Source organism: Bison bison, unplaced genomic scaffold (genome assembly GCF_000754665.1).
Source record: "Bison bison bison isolate TAMUID 2011002044 unplaced genomic scaffold, Bison_UMD1.0 scf7180017864063, whole genome shotgun sequence".
Lineage (NCBI taxonomy): Eukaryota > Metazoa > Chordata > Mammalia > Artiodactyla > Bovidae > Bison > Bison bison.
Window position 1 is genome coordinate 15,779,741 of NW_011494635.1, and position 12,212 is coordinate 15,791,952.

Consider the following 12,212-nt stretch of genomic DNA (forward strand, 5'->3'; position numbering starts at 1 on the left):
CTCCTCAGCCCCAGAGGCCCCTCCCCACGGTCGCTGTACGGAACAAAGGGCCGGCCTGGGAGGAAGCGCAGCGCTGCCCGTCCTGCCATTGGATCTGGACTCCTGGGGGGCCCCCTCTACATGGGTTCCCCCAAAGAAAGGGAAATGGGAGAGGGGCTGGCTTACCCTTCCCCATCCCCCCAAGCCGCTTGGTCTTCGTCCAGGCTGAGCGCCTGGATTGCTGAAATGGGGAGGGGTCCAAATCTTACTCTCCTCCCCAGCCCTAGGCCCAGGGCAGTTAGCTGGCTGTCCTGTCCGTGGCACCTGCACCCATCCCTGAGCTGTCCTGAACCCCCACTCTCCCTCCACGCAGCGCAGCCCTGACCCCTCTCAGCAGCAGGAGGGGCAGGTGTATGCCTGAGGCCCCTGTGCACATTCTGGGCTCTGGACCCCTTCCTTGGCAGAGCGGACCCCCAGGAGAAGGGGTGCCACCATCCTGGAGCCACCCGCCCTGGCCTTGAAAGGGCTGCCGGTGTCCCCAGGCCCAGTGTTCAGGGACCTCCTGGCTCCTGAGGCAGGGCTGGTGGCCAGGGGCCAGCGTGTGCACATGGGTGTCTGCATGTGTGTGGCGTTTGTGCCTGTGTGTGTGTGTGTGTGTGTGCACCCATGCCGGTGATGTGCATGGCTTCTGAGCCTGCAGGCACTGTCTCCCATCCCAGCCAGCCTGGGGCTGGGACTCGGCCATTTTGTGAGAAGAGGCATTTTGGGATGGGAGTGAGGGCTGGATTCTGGGAAACCATCTCCTACCAACTGAGGGCCCACCTAGAACAGGCGCTGTGTGCCCCAAGAGCGTGCTGTGCCCTGTGAGTGTATGCTCTGTATGGACCCTCCGTGGGAGGGGGGAGAAGACCCTGGGAGGGAAGTGCCCAGCTGCTGAGGAGTGGGTCACCACGGCCCTGGAGACCTCCTGGGCACTGTCCCCAGAGGTTCCCCTGGCACCGCATCAGCCCTGCCAACCCTGAGGAGGTCGCTCCACTCTGGTAATCCCCCTGGGCGGATGTGCCCAGGTGTGCTCCTCACCCTTGGAAGAACCCTGTCTTCTCTCCTGCCGGGCTGGGGCTCAAGTGGGTCCTGGGGGCCGGCTCTGGCCAGCAGGTCCTGGCCTGAGGTGACCTCTGACCCATGGACACAGCCCATGGTGCCCCCACTCCTGTTTGACCTACAGTGGGGCTACTGGAGGGTTTTCTGTGCTTTGGCACTAAGGTCCCAGCTGGCAGGGCTTCCCAGGCCCCCTCTATTGGCCCCTCCATGCCCAGCCTGAAGCAGTCAGCCATCTGTGCTTCCTGCATCCAAAGCTGTAGGGATAGTGTGTGGGGCCAGGGTCCAGGCAGCCACTCCCAGAGTGGGGTCTCTGTTGCCTCCTTCTCAAGTGTCCCTAAGTCAGGACAAGTGGGCCTGCAGCGCATGGGGGCTCCGGGGCAGTAAAGGGGCCCAGCTGCCCCTGCCCCCAAGGCGCTGTGGAGGTGAACTGTTTGGGGCCTCCCCTCACCTGGCCCCGGGATACTCCCTGAACAGCGACATCTCTGTCCTCTCTTGTTCATCAACCATCACCCAGTCCCCGAGCATGGAATTCGCCACTGTCCCTAGGCCCCGCGCATCCTTGGGGCCCAGGCCATCAGTCTCAGGAGACCTTTTCTGCCCTCATTCTGGTCCCGAGGGTGTGGTCTCCCCTGTGCACACTGCCAGCCTCCCCCCACCCCCCAGCAGGGACCGACACTCCTCAGTTTGGTTTGTTGATTCATTAATTAAGCCAGTTCAAGCCCCTCCTGAGCTGGGCCTGGGGGAGCCATGGGGGCAGGGAGCATTGTGGTGGGGTGGGCAGCGCTGCCTTCCTAGGCCACCTTCCTCTGCCTTTTGCCACCGAAGCCTGGCTTCTGGAAGGCAGGGGTGTGCCGGACCCTCTGAGCATCAGAGGAGGGGAAGGAGGCGGCTGCCTTGTGGCCCCCCTGGCTTGGTGGGCATCAGGCCAAGCCCCGTCTCCCTCTCTCCCACCCTTTGCAGAAGGGGCCGTCTCTTTGAACGTGCCTCTAGGCCCGGGGCTATGGCCATCACTGCCTCTGCCTGGGAGCGGCCCCAGAAACACTTCTGAAGGCAGGAGGCTTCCCTGAGTATGGAGGGATCTCAGATCAGGTGGAGGGCGGGCCACCTTGCCCAGCCCCGAGGTCTCTTCCTCTGCTTGGGCTGGAGGGAGAGCAGTCCCTGGGCCGTCAGACCCCTCCCCACATGACTCCTTCCCCTGGGCGGGCAGGCTGGTGTTGTGGGGGATCTGCTTGAGGCCTGAGTTAGGAGGAGAGAGGAACCACACATCTTGCGGGCCTGCAGTCTGCCGGTCTCAGGTTTTTCTCATTTTGTGGCCCCATTTTCACTGGTGGGAAGACCAAGGCAAGGGGTAGAATTCCGGAGTTGCCCACTCACACCAGAAGGGGTCTCTGCCCAGAGCTTGGGTGCAGATTGGCTAACTTCCAACATCCAAAAGCCACTAGGAGTTGCCAATGAAATGGTGTTTAAAATAGGCAGATGGAAAATGCTGGCAATGCAGGGCAGGGACTGACCCCTGGAGGCCAGGGCTTATCTCACCAGCTCACTGCTGTGAGTTGCCTTCTCTTGGGCTGGTACACCGAGCCTCCTCTATCCTCAGATGGCGTCAGCTAGACCTCTGGTGGCCTGCAACGGTTTGGGCCTGTGGCTGGGGGCAGCGGGATGGGGGTCTGGGACCTTGGGGCCATATACTCATCCCCTGCATGGCCTTGGATAACCCAGTTGGCTCCACATCTGGTCACGTGCAGGCTGCCTGCTGCCCCTTCTCATCCGTCTGTCCTCAGTGGGCAAGGCTGGACCTCACGGGCTGGTCACTCTTCTTCTCACCCTGACTGCCTTTGGGGGTGAGTGTGGGCCCAGGGCGAGTGACCAGGGCTCTGCTTTGAGAGGAGGCTGGAGTCTGAATGGCCATGTCCTCAGCTCCTTCCAGCTCCCAAACTCCCCCACCGTCCTGAGGAGGAAGTGACTATTGATTGGAGAGTTGGAGAATCTTATGGAAATTTCCCCAAAGGTGAGAAGGTAGGAGGATTGTGGTTTCCAGGGAGACCAGGGCTTGGCTGATTGTCTCTGGCCGCTCATCTGGAGACCTCAGGCCTCCTTGTAGGATTTCCCTCCCACAACCATGAAATGTTTTTTAATCATGGTGTCTAATTACACTGGGCCATGATGCCCCACAGTCTTTGTCTTCAAGGTAACAGTCAGTTGAAAGCTCTGTTCTTGACAGTTTCACAGATCAGAATAAAGAAAGACCTCTGTTTTGTTAGAAATCAGTACAAGTCAAACTTCACAACTTGTCTTTTCGTAGATTCTTGCGGGGTGGGGGGGACCGTTGAATGGGAACCGCACCTGAAAACGGCTCACCCTGGAGTGTCTGTAGAGGGACCGGGTCATTTCTGAGAGCATAGACTGAGTTCAGCAGTGGAGGGAGTGTCTAAGGGGATGTCTTCCCCTGTTTGTTTGAGTCAGTCAATGAATGCTCAGACTCTGTTAATCCCAGCGCTCCGGCTAAGCAGAGGCCGCTTCTGCTTCTGGCTGTTGCTCACAATACCTTCTGAGTCCCTCCTAGTGAGCCCACCAGGCTGCCCCTACCCTTGGGAGTGGGGTTCTGAACCCACTGGAGAAAGAACAGGGTCCAGGGGACTGAGGGTACTCTGGGCCTTTCATGGGAGGTGCTGAAGGCCGGGGAGGTGGAAGAGACCATGCGGAGGGCTGAGCCTCCATACCGAGGCGGGCGCGTGAGGAGGACGGAGAGGGGGGCAGGGGGCGGGGCCAGGGAGGGTCACTGGAAGCTGCTGCCCTTCCAGGGGTGAAGCGTGTGAGGGACGTTGGTCCGTGTCCGATACCTCATTACTACAAACTGTGCTGCTGGGTTAGCTGGTAGGCGGGTCACTGAAAACATTCTTGAGTATAAATGCAGGCTCTTTCCTGGGTGGGCACATGTATTAGTACCAGATGTCACCTCATCGTCCCCATACCCCTCTTAGGCGCAGCCTGAGGTTATAACCAGTGATGGTTCAGAGGACATGTGTGGGTGAAGGCGGGTGGGCGGTGGGGATGGGGGCTCCAGGCGAGCCTGGTAGGGATCCTGCCCCCACAGCCACTTCTGGAGCAGGGCCCTGCGTGTCTGTGTCTGTGACGTGGGGACATGGCTCTGGGCTTGTCTCCTGTGAATCACTCAACACAGCGCCCGACGTGTGTGACGGTCACGGGGTCTTGGCTGCATCATGAGTTGCTCCGCAGGAGGAATTCTAGGCAGATGGAGGTGGGTGCGTCTGGGACAGCACCCTAGGCCATCCGCCCTCAGCCCAGCCCTTAGCCCAGTCTGGCATGTTCTCAGTCCCATTGGCCAGGGGCTGGTCCTTCAGGGGTTCAGGGCCGCTATGAACGTGGCCGCACGATTAGACCCGGGGCCCGGTCTGATGCTGCATGTTTGTCCAGGGGGACTGGCCATCCCCTAAAGGACCTCGCTTGTTCTGCCACTGTCCAGGTGCTGGGGGAGGTCTTCCTTTCATCGCTAAGTGGTCCTAGCACCTGGTACCTCCAAGTGAGGAAGCCACACGGTTTTGGTTTGAAAAGCACCGCGGTGGACAGGTTGTAGCCGTGGACCTAGACCATAAAGGGGACTTCAGGTTTCCCTGTGGGCTATGTGCCGATGAGCTGCTGTATGGTGACTTAGCGCCATGCAGGCCACCAGGAGGAGCCCACCTCCAGGTGGCACTGCCCCAGGTGCCCGGCTGTGCTTTCTGACAGCTCTGCAGCCCCGGGAACCAGGCCTCACCTGTGCCCTCCCGGCTGCAGCCCACCTGGCCAGAAAGGCTGCACCAGTTTGGTGAGAGCTGAGGTGGAAAGAAGAGGGGCCTGCAGTCCTGCATTGTCCCCCGGGGACTCCGCCTTCCACGTGGGGGAGGGTTGGACAAAGCTGCCCCCTTCCCTCCACTTTTGCGGGCTGCCATTGCCCAGTGAATGTTCTCACTTCCCTGAGAGCTGGTGGGGTGACGGTGAACCCCGAGACCTCTCTCGGTGACGTGGGTGTGTGCGGGAGGGGTCTGGGACAGAGATGACTATTTCTAAAGGCTGTCTGTTCCTCACGTGAATCAGGACAGCCTTGGCCAGAGTTGGAGGTAGGTGGTCTGGGGGCTGTTTTGAACACAAATGGTCTGGAGTTAGAGGCTGAAGTCTGTTGTTTGAAGCTGGGCGGCACCAAGCTTTCCATTCATGCAGGAGGAAGCCGGGCTGGGGACGCTTGGGTCTCCAGGGCCCTTGATCCTCCTGAGGGGTTGCTGCAGAGCCGCAGCCCACATCCCCCAATTTGCTCTGAGTTTGGGTGGCTTTCTCTGCAGCCCAGTCAGAGCCTGTGGGGGTGGCGGGCCCCAGAGTTCCCAGTTGTGAAGGCCTGGGTGTGGGAAGTGTGTGTTCTACCACGGAAAGGGGTTCCCCTGGGAACAGGCAGGATGATGCCCCTTGGAGGGAGAACAGGGCGTTTGTCAGGTGTCATGACACTGGGGTGCAAGCCCAGGTGAGCCTGTCTCATGAACAGATCCAAGGCCATGTACTGGTGAGTGGGGCCACAAGCACTCAGCCAGGCAGGTGATGGTCAGGGCCCTCGGCTTCTCTAGCAGGTCCAAGGACATGGTGAGACCCCTGGTCTGAGGAAGGTCTGCCTGCGAGGGGACTCTCACTTCTCCTTGGCCACCAGCTGCCCAGAGTCTTGGTCCCACTGCCCAGCATCTGGGATTGGCCAAAGGAAGGGGACACCAGATGCGCAGGCCTTTCCCAGCAGCTCCTTGTAGAGGCTATGGTGGCTTCACTCAGTTGAAATGGGAGGTTGGGTGTGTTCCAGCTTCCATCCCTGAGTCTGCCCTTCACCCTCAGGATGTGCCCAGATCTGAGTGTTCTTAGGCTCTGCCTGCTATCTGTCTTGAATACAATTAGTTGTTTATTTTTTTTGGATTACCTGGAATAATTTTGTAACCGTGCAGAACATGTTTGCTCCAGAAAGTCCTATGAGGAGTTGTTGGAAACTGTCCTGAGCTATCCCTTGGCCATCAGCGGTGGTGGCAGGTCTCAGCTCCCAGGCTGTTCCTGGCAGTCTGCTGCGTGCGGCCCCTACCCAGGCCCCTTCCTCCTCTAGGTCCTGTCTGGCCCCCCTTCCCTCCTTGGAGCCTCAGTCTTGACCCAACTAGAGAGCTTAGAACTCTTGAGTTTGCTTTTCCATTTAACGCTTGAAAAAATACTTGAAAGGTTTGTCTGAGGAAAAGGCCAGTTTCTCCTGGGATCCCAGGCTTTGGGGAAGGAAGTGGGGTCATGGGGGGTGCAGAAGTGGGGGGAGCCTGGGCAAGCACCTGCTGATCTGTTTCTGTTCCTGCAAGCAGGGCCCTAAGGGACTGCCAGTCCTGCTGGGCCGTATCCACGGGGGAGACGGAGCCTTGATGTAGGATGTAGTGGCAGTACCTGGACGGCCCTCCAGTAGGAGGGCAGGGTCTGATGCAGGGTTCTGACTTTCACTGGAGGAACAAGAAGTGGGAGTGTTTAGAGCTCAGCCTCTGGTGGGGGGTTGTTGGGGTCGGGATGGGAGGCTGGGTCCTGTGTGACTGGAGGGCTGGGCAGGGCGCTGGCCGTGGTCCTGATCAGGAACCCTTGGCTGTTTCTCCCTGTGAACTCCATGCAGGACCATGGAGAACGGGGGCTTTGTTCACGAGTGGCTGGCGCGGGGAAGGGGCTCCTGGGGCAGACACATGGGCACCCTTTGTCTGGACCACTTGCTTCTGTCTCCAGATTCAGCTGTTTGTGCTTAGAGTGCTCTTTCCTCCTTGGTTAACGTTCTCCAAGATGGTTCTCTCCAATCTGCAGTTTAATTAGCTGAGAGCTGAATTAATATCTTCTGGATGGAAACCCAGTGTTTCAGGCAATGCAGTGGGCAGACAGCACCGCATGGTCTGAGAGAGGGGGCTGGCGGCCTCTTAGAGAAGCACCTGTTTATGGTGCTTTCTTTCTATCCTTTCTGATTCTGAATACTGCACACGTCCACTGTAGGAGACGGAGAAGGTGCAGAAAACCCGAGGAGGCGCTTTTGTCATTCCTGATCTGTTTCCGAGCATCTGTGTTTCTCAAAGGAGATCAGATTCAGACTCTGTCACCCTCCTCCACACTGACCGTGCGCAGTGGGGATTTACCCGTGGAGTCAGACAAGCCTCAGTTGGGCAAATGTTGGACTTTGTCTCTGTCATCAAGGCTCCCCATCTCTCCGGAGTGGGGCAAAACGTGGCCCTGTCCCCAATCCCTTACCCTGCGCCCTTAGTGGCTCTGGATGCTGGCCTGGGGAGGGGCCCAGGAGGGGGCTTGTTAAAATGAGGTCCTGCCCGAGGGTGAGCCCTCCATTGCTGGAGGCGTGAAGTGCAGGCTGAGAGGACGCTGGGGGTGTCTGTAAAGGACCAGTGAGCTGGGAGCCGTGGGAGTGTGGTGGGAGGACCAGCCTGAGAGCTGCTTGGAGGGTCTTCAGGAAGAGTCTGGGGGAGCAAACCTGGCCGTCCCGTCAACCTGGGGGCAGTGGGTAGGGGGTGACTCTATGAGAGATCCTGAGTCAGGAGAACAGTGGTTGGGGTGCCCTGAGCCCCGAGTGGCTCCTGTGCTCACAAAGGGGATGTTGGATACCAGGGGTGTAGTCCAAACTGACCCCCTCATTGGGGGAGCCCCTCTCCCCCGAAAGCTGGTATCTGCACTGTGTTCTGAGCCCAGAAGCCTGTCCACAGCAGTGTGCCCTTGGGGGACCCGTCCCCACCCCACTCCTGCCCAGGCTTCCATGTGGCGGGGCTGTGGGACCTGTAGGGGCCAGAGTCAGCCATGCTGACCGCCTGATTAGGGCAGTTCCCCAAAGGTGCCTGTGTTGGGGGAGTGTGTGGCAGGCCCGGGGGACACACCTCCAGACAGGGCCCCCAGAGTGAGCCGGGCCTGGGGGAGTCCAGGCCTTACGAGGACAGAACTCAGTGAAAACCATGGAAGAACACACACCTGGAGGGGACCCTCTCCCACGACTGAGGAAATCAACCAGCTAGTGGCTGCCTGCTCCCTGCGAGTGGATGCTGAGGCTTCTCTAGGGGAGGCTGGGGCCCTTCTTGTCCCCAGAGGCCTCAGAGCAGTGTCTTTCCTCTAAGGATGGGTCAGGTTCCCTGCTGGCAGGGGTGTGGGAAGCAGTGTGTGGGGAGGGGTGGGCTATCTGAGACTTTCTCAGAGGGAAGCTGAGACCCAGGTGAGAAGGCTGGCCTGGGCACAAGCATGTGGATGGGGCTTCACTTGCTTCTTCAGAGCCTGACAACCTGCCCGTCTTTCTTCTGTAATCGAGGTGAAACTCACAGAATGTACAATTAGTCATTCCAAAGTGGCCAATTGTGGGCGTTTTTTGGGTTCACAGTGAGGGGCAGCCACCAGCTGTCTCTGGTCTTGGGACGTGTTTGTCCCCCTCTAAGACACCTGAGCCCATCCAATCTGTCTCCCCACCTCCAGCCCCTGGGGCCGTAGCTCCTGTTCTGGACATTTCATGGGAGTGGATCACATACTGTGTGACTTTCACATCTGGCTTCCTTCACTGAGTGTCATGTGTTAAGGTTCATCCAGGTTGTGACCTGGGTCAGTGTTTTGCTCCCCTTAAAGGCTGAGCATGTTCCACTGCAGAGGGGCCAGTTGCCCACTGTGCATCTGCTGATGACCTGTGGGGTGTCCCCCTCAGTTTGGGGTGTCTGGAGCTGCTGTGAACACTTGAGTTCATGGCTCTGTGTGGACACACGCAAACATTTCCTGTTTTTAATGAGTGCGTTTGCTGCCTGTGAACTCATGTGTGGCCAGGCTCCCTGGGGTGTGCCGTACTCTCCTGGTCCCACGACCCCCACCCTCTGCCTTCAGAAGCCTCTGGGTCCCTTGGGCCTCTGTCCGTGGCCCCTTCTTGCCTCCTTACTCCCAAACTGTCTGGCGGGTCTGCACTATCGAGCCTTGTCTGATGGAGGCTGTGGGCTGGAACTGACCTTGCCCTTTGTCAGGATGTGGGCCCACTCCGTGTGCGGGTTCTGGCTGCACACTGAGGGGACAGATGAGCAGAGCAGGTGAAGAGAGCTAGCACCAGGATGATTGGGGGCGCCAGGAGAGAAACTGGAGGGAGGTGGGGGCCTCTTGCAGAAGGTGATGCTGAGCATGGCACCTGGGCATGAGGACGGGGGTAGCCCTGCACTGGGGATGCAGCAGAGAGTGCTGGGCAGTAGAGGAGAGCGTGCAAAGGCCCTGGAGCAGGGAAGCTGGCGGGAGGAGATGGGCACTCCTCCAGGTGTCTTGGTAGGGTGTCGGGTAGTGGGAATGGGGAACAGAGAGATGGAAGAGTCTGGTGGAGCAGGCCTGAGATGGGGTCTTGGCAGGGAGGACCCCTGATGGGGGCTGTGAGCCTGGTGGGGACTGTTGTGTCTGAGGAGGCTGGGGATGACGGGGGGACCCATCCATGTGTGCAGGCTGGCTGCGGGTGGACTCTGATGGGGGATGGAGGGGAAATTCCAAGGCCGTCCAGTGGTTAAGATTGCAAGCTTCCACTGCAAGGGGCACAGGTTCAACCCCTGGGCAGGGAACTAAGATCCTGCATGCAGTGTGGCTAAAATAAACACACAAACAAAAAATACCCCCAAACCTGTTTGACGTGGGATGGAGGAGGGCACTCGGGTGAGCCTTTGTCAGTGCTGGCTCTGGGTGCAGACAGGTGACTACTGGAGAGTGATCCCACGTGCAGTGGCCATCTTGGGGACGAGATGGGAGGGGCTGGGGAAGTGGTCTCTGTGGGTGCTGAGCCAGTGGGTTTCCTGCCAGGGCCCCAGGGGTCCTCCTGTCTGGCCTGGCCCCAGGGGAGAGCCCTTCCTGTAGCTCCCGGAGCCCCTGGGGCTTCACCACAGATGTCTACTCTTTTGGGGGTACTGGGGGGTCCCTTGGAACCTGGGGCTTCTGACTGGTGCGTGGTCAGGGGACTGGTGCGTGGGAAGGGTAGGACCAGACATTCACCAGATTCTCCCTGTGGCCGAGGCTTTGGAGGACAAGAGCCATCCGAGGTACTGGCCAGTGGGAGCATAAGGGGTCCCCCGAGCACGCCTTCCTGCCCTGGGTGTTGGGAGAGAGAGGGCTGGATGTGGGGGTTGCTGTGGATGTGGAGTGACCTCTGGTCCAGCAGGGAGCAGGGGAAGGCGTTGGGGGCCAGAACAAGGGAGGCCAAGGTCATTTGTAGAGGCCTTGAATGCTGAGTCTGAAGCTGAACCTTCCCAGGGTCTGAGATTTCTGGGTCAGAGCCTGTCAGGTCCAAGGCACTGATTGAGCTCATGCTGTTTGCAAGGTTCCCAGGGCCCACCTCCTTCACTGCCATGGCCTTAGGTTCAGGTGGTGTCTCCAAGTGTCTTCTGTTCTCCTGGCAGCAGGCTTGATTGGCCTGGCTGGGCTGCAGTAGACTGGGTGCTGCCCCATTGGTGGCCCAGGCTCCAGGGAAGAGGTCTGCATGGAACCTCCAGCTCCCTCTGATCCTGGCAGGATGACGAGTGGTTCCCTGCATCTGCTTTGCACCTTGAACCGCCGTCAGGAATCCAGGCTTCCTGTCGCTCCCAGAGATTGGACGTGGCAGTGGATCCTGGAGGCAGAGCAGTTTATTAGGCAGTGAAATTAGATTCCAGGCTGCGGCGCCGGCTGCAGTCCTGAAGGACGAGGCAACGGGAGGTTCCCCAGGGACCTCACACTGGTGGCTCCCCCTCCCCCGGTCTCTCCTGGCTCCTGGGTCACCCGGCCCCCAGGGAGGCACAGTCTTATCAGAATGGACGTTATTCTGGGGACCCCGCCAGTGGAAGGGGAGCTCAGGCTTGGCCCCCATGGCTGCAGTGAGCAGCTTCACAGCCTCTGTGCTCCTTCTGTGCTCTCATCTGTAAAATGGACACACACTTTCCCCGTCTGTCAGTTGTTGGGTGCCTGGAGCATAGCAGACATGCTGTGAATTCCAGCCTGGGGGTGGGGCTCGATGTCAGTGACCCCTTCCCACTCTCCTCTCCCAGCTCTGGGGCCTGGGGGCGAGCAAATGGGTGATAGCAACACGACTATTTTTCCTCCCAATCCTGCCACCTGCTTATGAGAGGTTTATCTCATTAAGGGCTTCCCAGGTGGCACTTGTGGTAAAGAATGCCCCTGCCAGTGCAGGAGACGTAAGAGATGTGGGTTCGATCCCCGAGTCAGGAAGATCCCCTGGAGGAGGGCATGGCAACCCACTCCAGTATTCTTGCCTGGAGAATCCCATGGACAGAGGAGCCTGGCAAGCTATAGTCTATGGGGTCACACAGGGTCAGACATGACTGAGCATGTACACCTATCTCATTAAATATGTAGAATAAGGCGAGTAATCCCAGCTACCTTTTGACTCAGTCTTTGGAGAGGGGGGAGTCTGGGTTGCGGGGACAACCTTAGGGGGGCCGTCCCTGCCTGCACCACGGCCCCCACCCTGGTGCCCTCCCAACAGTGACGTGGGATGAGGTGGCAGAGGCTTAGTCATGTTTTGCCAGAAGAGAAATATTCCCTGAAGTCAGATGGGGGAAGGAGGCAGGAGGGAAGAACCGGAGGCAGTGGGGTCTCCTTCCGGAAGTGGGGGCTGTCCCTCCCCAGAGCACAGGGGCAGGCAGACCACACACATGGGCACCCAGGGCCTGCGGGCACAGCTGTGGGCTCCCTGCCTCAATGGGTGTTGTCAGCCTTGGCTGTGGGGCTCCTCTGGCTGACGCCCAAGCCTCCAGCACCCTCAGTCCCTCCCGTCATCTCCTGCCTGCCCCTCCTCTCTGTCGTCAGACCCCTGCACTCAGGACCTATTTCAAAAGAGGGGTCCATCTCTGCTCAGAGCTTAGGCCATGGAAGTCCCTCCTGCCATCTGGTGGAGGTCTCTCCTGCTGCTTTGGATCCTGCAGGGCTGGGGCCAGCCCCACCCCGACCCCCCGCCATGGCCGCTGGTAGACTGGGTGCTCTGGGTGGTGCAGGCCCGGCTGTGCACCTGGGCTGTGGTGGTTCTGGCTGATGCTCACTCTCCAGGTGGTGAGCAAGGTCCGCTGTGCCTGCCTGCCCCGCCCCCTGCCTGCCCCCCATCACCGCCC

The 12,212-nt window shown here is 59.5% G+C and overlaps 1 protein-coding gene across 4 annotated transcripts in view; it reads left to right on the forward strand.

Moving 5' to 3' along the window:
- The window catches only part of KCNQ2 (potassium voltage-gated channel, KQT-like subfamily, member 2), a 43,638-nt gene that overhangs the window by 632 nt on the left and 30,794 nt on the right, over positions 1-12,212 (forward strand). The gene's annotated exons all lie outside the window — the stretch shown is intronic.